Here is a 12,692-nt window from a genome sequence, read left to right as displayed (position 1 = left end):
GAACATGTCACAAGCTCAAGTCTATTTTATCATGCTACTCATATTAATGCTGCAGCTTCCTTTGTGTTGGCACTATTAATATTCATAAGGGCTTTAGTGCAGATGTGTGCCATTCTTCCTGGGGTTCCCTCCTTCCTTGTCTCCAGCCAAAATTCAAACCCTCTTCAGCCCCTTAGAAATCGTAGGTTATCTTCAAAAAGTCTGTTGAGTGCAAGCAGAAGTGACATCTCGTGGCATCCTGCATTTCAGCTTTATCCTGGTTGCTCAACACACAACTTCAGCTATAACAGATAATAAAACTACTGGTATTTCCTTCAGCTTGGGAAAACACTTGGAGGAATCAATCCAGTAGGTAATGGCAGCTAAGACTGGCCACCTGCCCTGAGCTGGGGACATTTTTGGGTCTGTACCTGCTTTAAGGAGGATTTGGGCTGGAGAGAAAAGTGATCACGCAGGGGTGGCTCTGTTGTCACCTTCTTCCCTGGCAGGGCAGGAGCCTCCCCTGAGGGCAAGGCTTGGGATGGGGGCCTTGAAAAGGACCAAGAGCTGGGATTTAAGAGAATAAATGAGTTTCTAGATCTAGTTCTCTAAATTGGGAGCAGGGAGCCCTTGTGAAAAAGTCCCTGAGTTGTGGAAAGGGTCCTGATGGCATCTGCTGCTCTGAGAATCAATTTTTAAAGGATTGCCAGGAAGGAGGGTTTAATTCCTCCATTTGACTGAGGAGGCAGGTTGGTAGCTTGTATCTTCCCGTGGTGTGGATGACTTCTCACTGAACATGAAATAAGCCTGAATAATATCTTCTTTGATGTATTTATTTTATAAAAGCCAAAAAGGTGTATGGGAAGATCAAGTATCTGTCTTTGGAGAAATCCCTATCAAGGAGTTTGGAGATGAAGGCCTCTCTTGCTCCATGGCAGTGGTAATGCAGTGAATGACAAATCATGAAGGAATAAATTTGCATTCCTATTTATTGAAGGCAATCTTGAAATATCCCCAAGCAAGAGCGACTTGTGTTGTGAAAGAGAAATTAAGGTGACATTGGTAATCAAAGCAGTGACTGTGGGATGGGAAGTGTTACTGCTGGGGGCAAACCTGGGAACTTTGGTGCAGTTTCTGTCCAAAACAGTGCCAGGAGAAGGCAGAATGGCTTTAAGTGGAGAAGGGTTGATTTGGATTGGATTTTGGGGAGAAATCCTTCCCTGGGAGGGTGGGCAGGCCCTGGCACAGGGTGCCCAGAGCAGCTGGGGCTGCCCCTGGATCCCTGGCAGTGCCCAAGGCCAGGCTGGACATTGGGGCTGGGAGCAGCCTGGGACAGTGGGAGGTGTCCCTGCCATGGCAGGGCTGGCACTGGGTGGGCTTTGAGGTCCCTTCCAGCCCAACCCAGGCTGTGGTTCCATGAAAGCAGCGAGGCTGCTGGCAGCAGGGACAGGCTATGCCATCCCCCTCCCTCGGTGGGGACAAGGGCTTGACCTCTCTGCTGTTCATGTGAGGGCTGGTGGGAGTTGTCTCAGCTGGGGAGACCCTTCCCCACTGTTCATTCCCAGTGATATTCACACAGAAGGGTTTTTCCCAGCCAGCTCAACCCAAACTGCAGCTGAGCTCAAGCTTGGAGGTGTTTCTGGGAGCAGAGCCTGTCCTGGGGGTGCAAAGGGCCTGAGCCAGGCAAGGGCGGGCTGGGTGAGCTCCCCTCGGGCTGAGCAGAGAATGGTGCCTCATCCCCCTGGTTTGCAGCTCCTCCACTGTCTTTGCCGGGGTCATTTTTGGGGAATGTTCAGACTTTTACACCCAGCCACGCGCTCTCCTGCGCCTCCTGCTCTCAGGGAAAGCCGAGTTCTGTCCGCAGCCCCCGAGCTGTGGCCCCGAGCCAGCACTGCCCGTGCCCCGGCGCCGCGAGGCCGCAGCTCCGTCGGAGGGACCCGGGGCGAGTCCCTGCCTGTTTAACTGGCTTTTCCCGGGAATTACCTCGCAGCCACACGGCCAGCGATCGGCACGCCAGCAGCCGTCCCTCTGCAATGACCCGTGTGGGGAACGGCGGCGAGGGAACGGGGTGTGCCCTCACAGCTCGGGCCCAAAGCTGTCCCGGGGCTGCCTTTGGCCCTTCCATGCCGCAGCCGCAGTTCCCCGGTGCGGGGACCCTTGAGGAGGCTGTGAGAGGGAAGTTCTCAGGTGGTGGCAGTATAAGACATTGAATGGAGCGGCTTCTCCTGCCGTGGTCCCCGACTGTTCCCGGGCTCTTCCCTGGCCTGTCCGAGCCGTGCAGGGGATTCCTGAGCTCCTCGTCCCCAGACGCGGCAGGGCTGGGCAGGCTCCGGGGCCGCCGGGCCGTGCTGTCTGTGCCGGCTGTGACTCCGGGTTCGGTTCTTCCCCTCTGGAAAACCGCAGCTTCTGCCGCTCCATGGCTGGCAGTAGACCAGGACCTAAGCCGGGCTCAGCTGCAGGTACCTGAGCGAGCAGTTCCTGAAATGCTCAGGTGTCATTTCCATGGCAGAGGACAGATTTCCATCCCTCCTGCAAAGCCCAGGTTCCCCGGGAGTGGGGTGAGGTGTTGAGTCCCAAACTGTGGGTAAGGGCAAGGTCATTAACAGGATTTAATGTACTTAAACTGCAGGGCTAGTGCCGTGTATTCCTGAGTGCAAATCAGGATCCTCGTTCCAGCTGTATTTCTGTGCTCCTTTCACGAGGCATGCTTACTTTCCTTAAGCTCCCCTCTTACATCTCAATTTTTAATTTGCAAATTATGAAGCATTTTGCTCTTTGTTGCTGTCCTTCAGACACAGCAGCAGGGGTTTTCTTGGTCCAGCATTCTGAATCAGCCTTAAATTCCTGATATATATTACACAATATGTACACAAGATGTATTCACTCATTTTTATATGTTTAGCTACTGAATCAGTCCAGCATTCCAGGAATCCAATGTTACTGTCCTGGTACCAGCTGTACCCTGGAGACATGGACTATTTAAAAGGAGTCATTTCCCTTTTTGTCTCATTAACTCATAATACGGATTTGGAAATTCCAAAGGTGCTGCCTGTGGGTGTTTTCCTTGCCTCTGCTTTGGGCACCTTGGAATTTCTGAGTCCTTAAGGTTGGAAGAGACCTTTAAATTCACCCAGTCCCACCATCACCCAGCAGCACCATGGTGACCACCAACCACATCCCCAGGTGCCACATCCACACGTGCTTGGGGCACTTGCAGGGATGGGGACTCCACCGAAAGATCAGAAATGCTTTCAGGATGGGAAGATAATGGCCTTTCCTTCTTTTCCCCCTGAATTCTGGCAGTCCTTGTATTGCAGAGAGGACAAAGGAGCAGATATGTGGTCGTCACAAGAAGTGGGTGAGGAGTTAAGTGAGCAGAAAGGCAGAGCCCTTGGGGTGCTTGGCAGGGGTTGTGAGCATGTCCCTGTGTTCCCTGTGACCTTCAGGGCTGCGTTCCCAGCAGGAGCCAGAGCCCCCCGAGTGCTGGCCCGGGTGCCTGCCTGCTCCAGGAGTATTTCTGCCTTTTAGTTTTGTCTCAATCACTGAAAGGTCAATAAACTGCTCATTTATTTGAGTGCTAACGCTTCACTGGGCCGACAAATCTCCATCTCTGCAGCAGCAGAACTGGGCTTGGTGTGTGATCCCAGGTGCTCCTGCAGCCTGGATTTGTAGCCCTGCAAGTACAACTGATACAAGGTAATAACCTCTTAAGGGGAGTTTGACCTTTTTCCCCTTAATTTCCTTATTTTCCCAAATTGGTTTGCTTCCAGCGCTCCCACAGCTCCTGTTTCAGTCAAACTCTGCAGCTTTCAGGTGTCAGTGGAGTTGAGCCACAGCCACTCCTTCAAAAATTCATCTTTTATGGTTGTGATGGGAACAAAACCCAAACCAGCTGCAACTCAGCTGTTGTAGCTGGACAGTCCAGAAGAATGGAGATGGGGATGGTGTTATTTTACCAAAAAATGCAGGTATCTGACTTATTTTAGAATCCTACCTTAAGGCGATGCCCCTAGGTTTGCTTCATATCATTAGGGATTCACTTTTGGGGGGAAAACCCCACAAAAACACAGGTGTGGCATGAAAATAATGGGGGAGACCCTGGGAAAACCCCTCCTGCCCGAGCGTGTGGGGATGGTTGCTGTGCCCAGGGCACGGCCAGGGGCCGTGGTTCGGGTGCAGAGCCCAGGCAGGGCTGCACCACTCGGTCAAAGCCGAATTGATCTGAAATTGCCTGCAGTTGCCACAGCCAGGCAGGATCCCAGGTTAGCTCCTCACAGGCTGGCAGAGCCACCCTCGCAGCTGAGGCACCCTTGGCTCTGAGCAGTTGTTGAACCACCCAGAGCTGCTGTTTCAAAACAAACCCCTCACACACAGATGGCCAGCGCTGCCTCATTTAAAGCACATCTCATTTTCCCACCGGTTTTTTGGAGTTTAAATGCCAGTGAACATATTGAGAATTGCAGAGGCATTAAAAATAAAAGATGTCTTTAAACTTGCAGCAAAAATAACTTGCAGAGAAATATTACTAAAGATCATTGGTTCATCAAAAGAGATCTAGAAGGGAAATTTCAGCTTTGCAAGTGAAAAATGAGAGGAAGAAGTGGCCAGGAGCGCTGTGATGGCTGTGGAGGGAGCTGTTATCTGTGGACAGGGATGGGAGATTAAATGCAGCCCAGCCTGGGATGTTTCCTGTGGCTTTTAAAAAATGGATTTCTGCCCAACTGGTGCCTTGATTTGCAGGGTCATGTGGAAAATTGATGCTCTCATCTTCATACTGGCTAACAGGATTAATTTAGGAAAAAGGGAGACTTTGAGTTAAGGTGTTTCATTTGTGGGTTAAAAGTGCCCAAACACCAAAGCACCAAGAGGTAACAGAATCGGGTTACACAAGAAATGTCTCTTTAAAGGTTTAACTTGGAACACTCAGAGCAAACTCTGGGGGATCAGAGAGTGGATGGAAAACAAATCTAATTTAAAATAGCAAAGACAAGCCAATAAAGCTGATCCTATCAAACAGTTTCAATAGCGGGATAAAATACACAACTGCTTTTAACCAATGCAGTTCTGAACACAAGAAAAATGCATTTTTATTCAATGTACAGCCAGCAGTGGATCAGAGGCTGAACTGGTGATACTTCAAGAATTCATCTTTAAGGACTTTCAGGAATATTTTCTGAAGGGAGGGCAGAGCTCCCTGTCTGGAGTCCAGCCTGCCTGGCCTTGAGGAGCTCCTGTCTCATTGTGCCCCTGGTGTGGTGCCACGGCTCCCTTGGGGGCAGGCAGAGAGTCCCAGACTGGTTTGGGTTGGAGGGACCACAAAGCCCACCCAGTGCCAGCCCTGCCATGGCAGGGACACCTCCCACTGTCCCAGGCTGCTCCCAGCCCCAATGTCCAGCCTGGCCTTGGACACTGCCAGGGATCCAGGGGCAGCCCCAGCTGCTCTGGGCACCCTGTGCCAGGGCCTGCCCACCCTCCCAGGGAACAATTCCTTCCTCACTCTTTCTGTTCCTGGATGTTTAAATCTGCATCCCGAAACAACACCCAACACGTACTGTGATACCAATTGCCCTTTTTTTCAGTAACAGCCTGTAAAAACCTGACTTTATGCCTTCATAGTTGGCATTACACTGCTGAATGGAGGAAACATTTCCTCAGTTAGAGGAGGGTGAACCATCCCTGTTTGCCTTTGGAAGGTGACACTTGCAGCGAGCACAACAATTTCCTCCCTCCGCTGCGCTGCCATTTCAAAATTTGCCCTTTTCAAAAATCCATCTAAAATCTCATCTTTTCCTAGGTTTACCTAAAGTGCTGATTCTAACCTTGCTCTCGCCATGCTGTATTTGTTTGACTTGCGTGAACTACTGTTTTTACAGGTTTTCTTATTGCTATGTTGTGTGCTTTGTACCTCTGCACAATCCAACCTTAAACATTTATAAAAGCCCTTAAAAATCCAAAAAGTCACACTGGAGAAAAAGCCACGAACTGATTAATCTGTTACACCTCTTAAAAACCACTGCACGGGCGGGGGGTGAACACAGCAGCACAGGGAGTAGTGGGATTGAGAGATGTGCCTTTCTGAAGACAATAACTTACCCGCACCCATAACCTTTGCTACAGAGCCTGGAGGGTTATTGGCGTGCAAAACCAAGGGCTGTTATCTAACTAACAGAACTGATTTGGCAGGGCAGGACTGAGCCCTGCCGTGCCTCCCGGCGCTGGCAGACGTGGGACAGGAGCTGAGGTTGCTGCTGCTTTGGTGCTGCAGGGCTTTGGGGCCAGTGGGAGCCACAAACAGAGGCTCAGGGCTGACCTCCCCTCGGGGGGAGCTGGGGGTACCTGGGCACAGGGAGGGGCTGCACCTGCAGGGGCAGCACGGCAGCCTGGGCTGGGGGCACCGCTCCTGGAGCCTCGAGGAGGAGGGTTTGTGGGTGCAGATAAAGAACTGAAGGAGGGCAGAGAGGTGGAGGCTTTGAGAAGGGGTAAAAAGGTCGATCACATCGCTCTGAGGAGAAACAAGCAGAGGGAGCAGGACTGGGAGGAGATGGAGACATTGAACAGGATGGAAAGAAGGAGAGATTGAGAAAAAGCAGCTCCAGATGGAGGAAACTCTGTTGGGAGGAGAGCAGGGCACCAGGGCTCTGGGCTGGAGGCTGAGCCCCTGCATCAGCCAGGGCTACCTGGGCTGGGAAACTCGGGCTGTGCTATGGGCTCTGCTGGCCAGGGATGTTCCCTGTCTGCTTGAGGGAGATAAGTCCTTATCTGAGCTGAGGGGAAAAGAGACAGAACTGTGCTTAAAAATTGGTAATTATAAAAAGCTCAGATCATAATAGGCCATAATAAGGAAGTCTGGGTGATAAATTGAAAGATAAGTGTTCATGAAAATGAAGTTAAATTCTTCTCTGAGCAGCCTGGGCTAGTGGAAGGTGTCCCTGCCCACAGCAGGGTTGGAATGAGATGGGGTTTAAGGTCCTTCTAAGCCAGGCCTGTCTGGGATCCTGTGAATTTCCCCATCCGAACCATTCCATGATTCTGTGATTGAATGTTTAGGTGTGGGAGTTGGTTCTGTTCCACTCTGGCCCGGCCGTAGCTCAGATGGAGGAGCTACAGACAGCTCCGGGACACCCTCAGGGCCCTGTCCTGGGGCAAGTGACATGTCCCCGTGTTCATGTTCCATCCCCTGAAGGTGTTGCTCTTGTCCACTTCCCCGCAGGAGCCAGGCCCTTCCTGCTGCAGGAGCCAGACACAGAGCAGCCCCTCTGTCCTGGGGAGAGCCCCAGCCCAGGGCTGCTGTAGATCTGCAGTCCTGTGCCAGCTGCCACTACAAGAGCATCAAAAGGCAGACAGGACAGCAGAAAGTAGTTCAGCCTTGAAGCAGGTTTGTCCTTGAGCCCAGCCCCGAGGGCTGTGCTCAACAAACCCTGTGAACAGGGCCCTCGGGGCTGGTTGAAGGGCAGGTGAAGTGCACTCGCTGCTGCACCTCTGCTCCTTCCAGTTGCTTTGTGTGGGGGAAAACATTCCCGTTGCAAATGCAAATTAAGGTTTTTATCAGGCAGGTGCTTAAATAGAAAAGTTCCAAGTCTTTTTTCTCAGGTCAGAAAGGAAATAGTTCCTTCAGATAGAGAATAACCCCATGAATAAACCCGAAATCTGGAGGTGCTCTGGATTACGGCAGAGGGGGAGTTAATCCAGGATCTACCCTTAGCCTTTCACCAGTACCCAGACTGACTTCTCTTCCAGCACCTCTAATTTGGAGACCAGATTGACTCAGGCTTTTCATCTCCCCCTTCCTTGCCCAGATGTATCTTTATTTTTGACCAAAAAATCCCACCGTTTAGGCCCATGCAGGTCACATGCCATTGCTGTGCAAGGATGGCGGTGAAGCCTCAGCAGCCCCACTGGTGTTCACTGGGGCGTGTGTGGTACCTGCTGGGCAAATTCCCCCGTGGCTCCTGGGGACCTGCAGGGCAGGGATGGGGAATGTGTCCAGGGCAGGGAATAGAGCTGGGAAGGGGCTGGAGCCCCAGGAGCAGCTGAGGAAGCTGGAAAGGGGCTCAGCCTGGAGCAAAGGAGGCTCAGGGGGGACCTTGTGGCTCTGCACAAGTCCCTGACAGGAGGGGGCAGCCGGGGGGGTCGGGCTCTGCTCCCAGGGAACAGGGACAGGAGGAGAGGGAACGGCCTCAGGCTGGGCCAGGGCAGGAGCAGGGTGGATATTGGGGAAAATTCATTCATGGAAAGAGTTGTCCAGGCCTGGCAGAGCTGGCAGCCCAGGGCAGGGTTGGAGTCCCCATCCCTGGAGGGATTTAAAAGCCCTGTGGAGGTGGCAGTTGGGGATGTGGGTCAGTGGTGGCCTGGGCAGTGCTGGGAATGGTTGGACTTGATGGTCTCAGATAACTTTTCCAACCTTGATGATTCTGTGATTCCCTGACACACAAATTTCACATGAGTGGACAGATAATGAAGGACCAAAAAGACCCCTTTATCCCCTTTTCTTCTGGCAGCATTCCTGTCCTGTTTCTATGGTAACAGGAGGATTGGCAAAGCCCTGGAAAGCGTCCCGGCCGTGTCTGTTCCACAGCGCTGGTTCTGGTTTTGCTGATGGGAAGTTTTGCTTCCAGGGGATGCCCCCAGCAGCACGGCTGGGAAGGACATTGAGTGGGACCTGTCCTGCCTGGGCAAGCTTCTGGGCAGAGCTCCTCGGTTCCTGTGGTGGCCACAGCTTTGGATCTGAGACATCACCAGGCTCCTCCATGGCTTTGGTGTTGTGAGAACAGGATTGGAAAACACATTATTGGAATTCTGGAAAAATCCATAGAACCACACATTCCCAGAGGGGGTTAGATTGGGAGGGACCTCAAAGTCCACCCAGTGCCACCCCTGCCATGGCAGGGACACCTCCCACTGTCCCAGGCTGCTCCCAGCCCCAATGTCCAGCCTGGCCTTGGGCACTGCCAGGGATCCAGGGGCAGCCCCAGCTGCTCTGGGCACCCTGTGCCAAGGCCTGCCCACCCTCCCAGGGAACAATTCCTGCCCAATCTCCCATCCAGCCCTGCCCTCTGGCAGTTTAAAGTTTCAATTCCTCTTTTTAAAGAAGATCTGGCCTCTTGCAAAGCTCAATTCTGCCAAAGCACTGATGGTGGTTAACCCAAAAGTTTTCTCCTCCAGCTTTCACATGATGCTGCCTCAGCCCCTGCCCCAGCCTGTGCACACAAATGTCCTTTTCCCCACCAGATGAGTGATCCTTCATGCAAGTGGGAATTTAAAATACCCCTTTATGCTAATACCTGTATTTTTTCAGCCATTGAGGGGTTGGATGAGCAGGTGGGGTGTCCATGGCTGAGGTTGCATCCAATGTCATTTCAGTTTAGGTAGAAACTGAGTCACACCCAGCACTGAAATAATACTTTGAATTCTGTGAGTGCTCCCTTGGCACCTTGCTCGAAGCTGCTGTTCAAAACCAGAGAACTCACAATGGAAAGGTTTCCAGTAATATTAATTTTCCTTTTTCACACAATACAATTTCCCCTAAAAGCTAGGATTTTTTTCCAAACAGTGTACATCATGATTTGTTTCAAAAAACCACTTTGCAGTGTACATGATGTTTGGATTTGCTACAGAAATGAATTTCAGTAAACTTGTGTTTGAAGTATTGATTGGAAGATGGGTAACTGACAAATCCAATACAAATGTGATGTTTTAGAGCTGCAGGTGCCACCTTGAGTTGGTTGGGATGTTTTTTCTGCTGGGCACATTTTGTGTGATGCACGATCCTCTCCTCATTCCAAGAGCCCAGCTGACCTGTGCTGCCCTTCTGACTATGGGATGGAATTAATTGCCTTAAACAGTTTATAAGTTCATCCCAAGTGTGTTCGGAATTCAGGTGTGTGGAGGTAAAGAGATGAAATTTAGATGTTGGATAGTCTGTTTTTCCTCATGCTTCCCCCAGCTGAGCAGGTGCTGATCCAGTCTCGTTTTCTCTCGGCTGTAGGATGGGCTTGGTCTCCCCTGCTCTGCCTGTAGCTCATCCCTTTATCCCAGGGTGTGTCTGTCCTGTGCTGGGGCAGGTGGTGCCCCGGGGGCTCTGCCACCCCCAGCTCCTGCCGGGGACCCTGGTCACAGTCCAGCCTTGCTGAGAGCCTGCGGGGTTAGAACCAGACCTTACCAGACCTGAAACGTGTGAGCTCAGTGGGGCACAGGGAATTAATGTGGGGATTCAGCAGGACTCTGTCAATCTCCCACCTGTTGTAGAATATCTGAGAGCTGCAGAGACAGAGACCCATCTACAAATAGATCCACCTACAAGTAGATCCGGGGGGTTGGATGAGGTGATCTCCAGGGGTCCCTTCCCCCTGACACTTCTGTGGCTCTGATCTGCCTCCCTGGTCCTACCTGTGTTCTCCAGAGTGGATCCACTGTGACCCTGGTGTGCTTTGGAAACCTCATTGCTCAACACCTGGAAATCACAGAGCTGCAGAGGCATTGGGGTTGGAAAAACCCTCTGGGAACATAAATTCCAACCATTCCCAGCACTGCCAAGGCCGCCACTGCCCCATGTCCCCAGGTGCCACATCCACAGGGCCATCAAATCCCTCCAGAGATAGGGACTCCACCCCTGCCCTGGGCATCTGTGCCAGGGCTGGAAAGCCCTTTCCATGAATGAATTTTCCCCAATATCCACCCTGAGCCTCCCCTGGCCCAGCCTGAGGCCGTTCCCTCTCCTCCTGTCCCTGTTCCCTGGGAGCAGAGCCCGACCCCCCCGGCTGCCCCCTCCTGTCAGGGACTTGTGCAGAGCCACAAGGTCCCCCCTGAGCCTCCTTTGCTCCACCTTTGTGCTGAGGCTCACGGCCTAGGACTTCAGCACCCGTAATTATAATATAAGATATAGCAGCATAACCTCTCTTGTGGGTAATTAAACAGTTACAACAACCATTTTACACTTGTGTTATCACAGGAATGGTTTTAAGCCGTAAGTGCCAGGTGATCTGGAAGGCATTCCAGTGAAGGCACTCCAGTTCAGGACTGCTTTGGTAGCAACACACAGAAATAAAAGAATAAAAACACCTGCTTAGAATGTTGGGGGGTTTTATTAATCTTGGATCTGTTCTTTAGATAATTTTTTCTTCTTACTAGCTTTGATTACAAATGTTACTTGGTGCATTGGCTCAGTAATGTGCTAGTGGGTGGCACTTAGAGGGGACAAATTCGATACAGGATTATTCCTTTCTCTGCTGAGTTTAGGGAGTTGTGTTGGGATTTTTTTTTAATTGTTGTGTGTTTGGGTTTTTTTTACTAGATTTCTCTGTGTCATTTGTTCTGCAATGGCTGTTGCTGTAATTGCAGCCCGTGGCTGTGTCAGGGCACAGCTGTTGGGTGAAGCCTTCAAAGGGTCCCTCCCCACTCCCTCATCGATTTGTGAGTGCAAACACTGATTTCCATGTCAGTGCTCCTGCCTGTGCCACAGCGAGCCCGGCACTGCTGATGACTGATTTAAGCTGTCATTACTCAGAACAGAAGGGGTGTGACTGGAAAATGCAGATTGGTTTTGTGTGTGATTTCTGGAGCCGAATTGGCAGGTGCTTTCATGAAGATACTCTCAGGAAATGACTCAAATACAAAGATAAACAGTACTTAGGGAATGCCTAATTAATAACTACAATCATAATATTTTGGTCTAAATATTAAAGGAAGCCTCATTAAAGGAATGCAGAGGCTGTTTTTTAGGCTGGCTTGACTGCAGGAAAGCTGAATTTGTCAGAGTAAGAAGTTTCTGCAAGAGCTTTGGCTGTACTTAGGAAGTATTTAAACACAAAGCAGTGCTTGAGAAACCGTGGCACTGATGGTGTTCACACCCAAATGGGAAACCTGAGCAGTACCAGGAGGGCAAAGGTGCTGCAAGACCCTGGGGTGCTGAGATGTGGCTTCCCACTGATTTCTGATCCCATCTTCTCCAAAGCCGTGGCTCACCCAGGCCTCATTTTCTTTTTATTGCCTGTCCAGCTGTCACTGCCAGTGGTAAAATTGAAATGAGAGTGGTCCACACATCCTCTGCTGGCAGTGGGTGGGCCCTGGCTCCTGCTGCTGCCTGACCCAGTCACTCTGGCCCTGCTGGAATTTGGAGCTGGATGCTGTTCATCTCTCTCTGCAGTTCCCATTTCCAGCTTTAATCTCCTGTTATTAGGAAAATACTCATTGCTGTGTGTTTGTTTGGTGCCAAGAGAAGCAGGATTCCCATCCTGGCAATCATTTCCAAAATACTCCTCATGCTTCTGTGAAACAAATTCTGTTATTGCTGCTCATAACATCCCTCAGCAGGCCTGGCTGGAGACAAGAGCACTTCCCTCCACGTCATAAGGCAGTTTTGGCTTTAGCTTTTTCAGAGGGAGCATCCTCTGTGGAATCCCTACTCTGAACAGCTGCAGTCTGAAGCACTGCTGGCTCCCCTTTCCCAGAGCCGTCCTGGAGAGCATTTCAGGTCCCCTGTCTGATAAGGATGGAAGAACAAGATCTGAACGTTGAGTTGGCTTTTATACTTACCTGGCATAACCAAAACAATGGGTGATCCCAGTGCATGGACTCTTCCTGAGCACCCCAGTCCCTGGGTGCCAGCTGCTTTGGATTGGGTGCTCCGAGGAGGAGAGCTCTGTGTTGGTGTTCCCTCTGAGGGACCAGCGGGCTGGGGAGCAGCTTGTGGGTGTGTCCAGCCTGCTTGGGCCGGG

The sequence above is a fragment of the Aphelocoma coerulescens genome, chromosome 6, assembly GCF_041296385.1.
Source record: "Aphelocoma coerulescens isolate FSJ_1873_10779 chromosome 6, UR_Acoe_1.0, whole genome shotgun sequence".
NCBI lineage: Eukaryota > Metazoa > Chordata > Aves > Passeriformes > Corvidae > Aphelocoma > Aphelocoma coerulescens.
Note: the sequence above shows the minus strand (reverse complement) of the source record.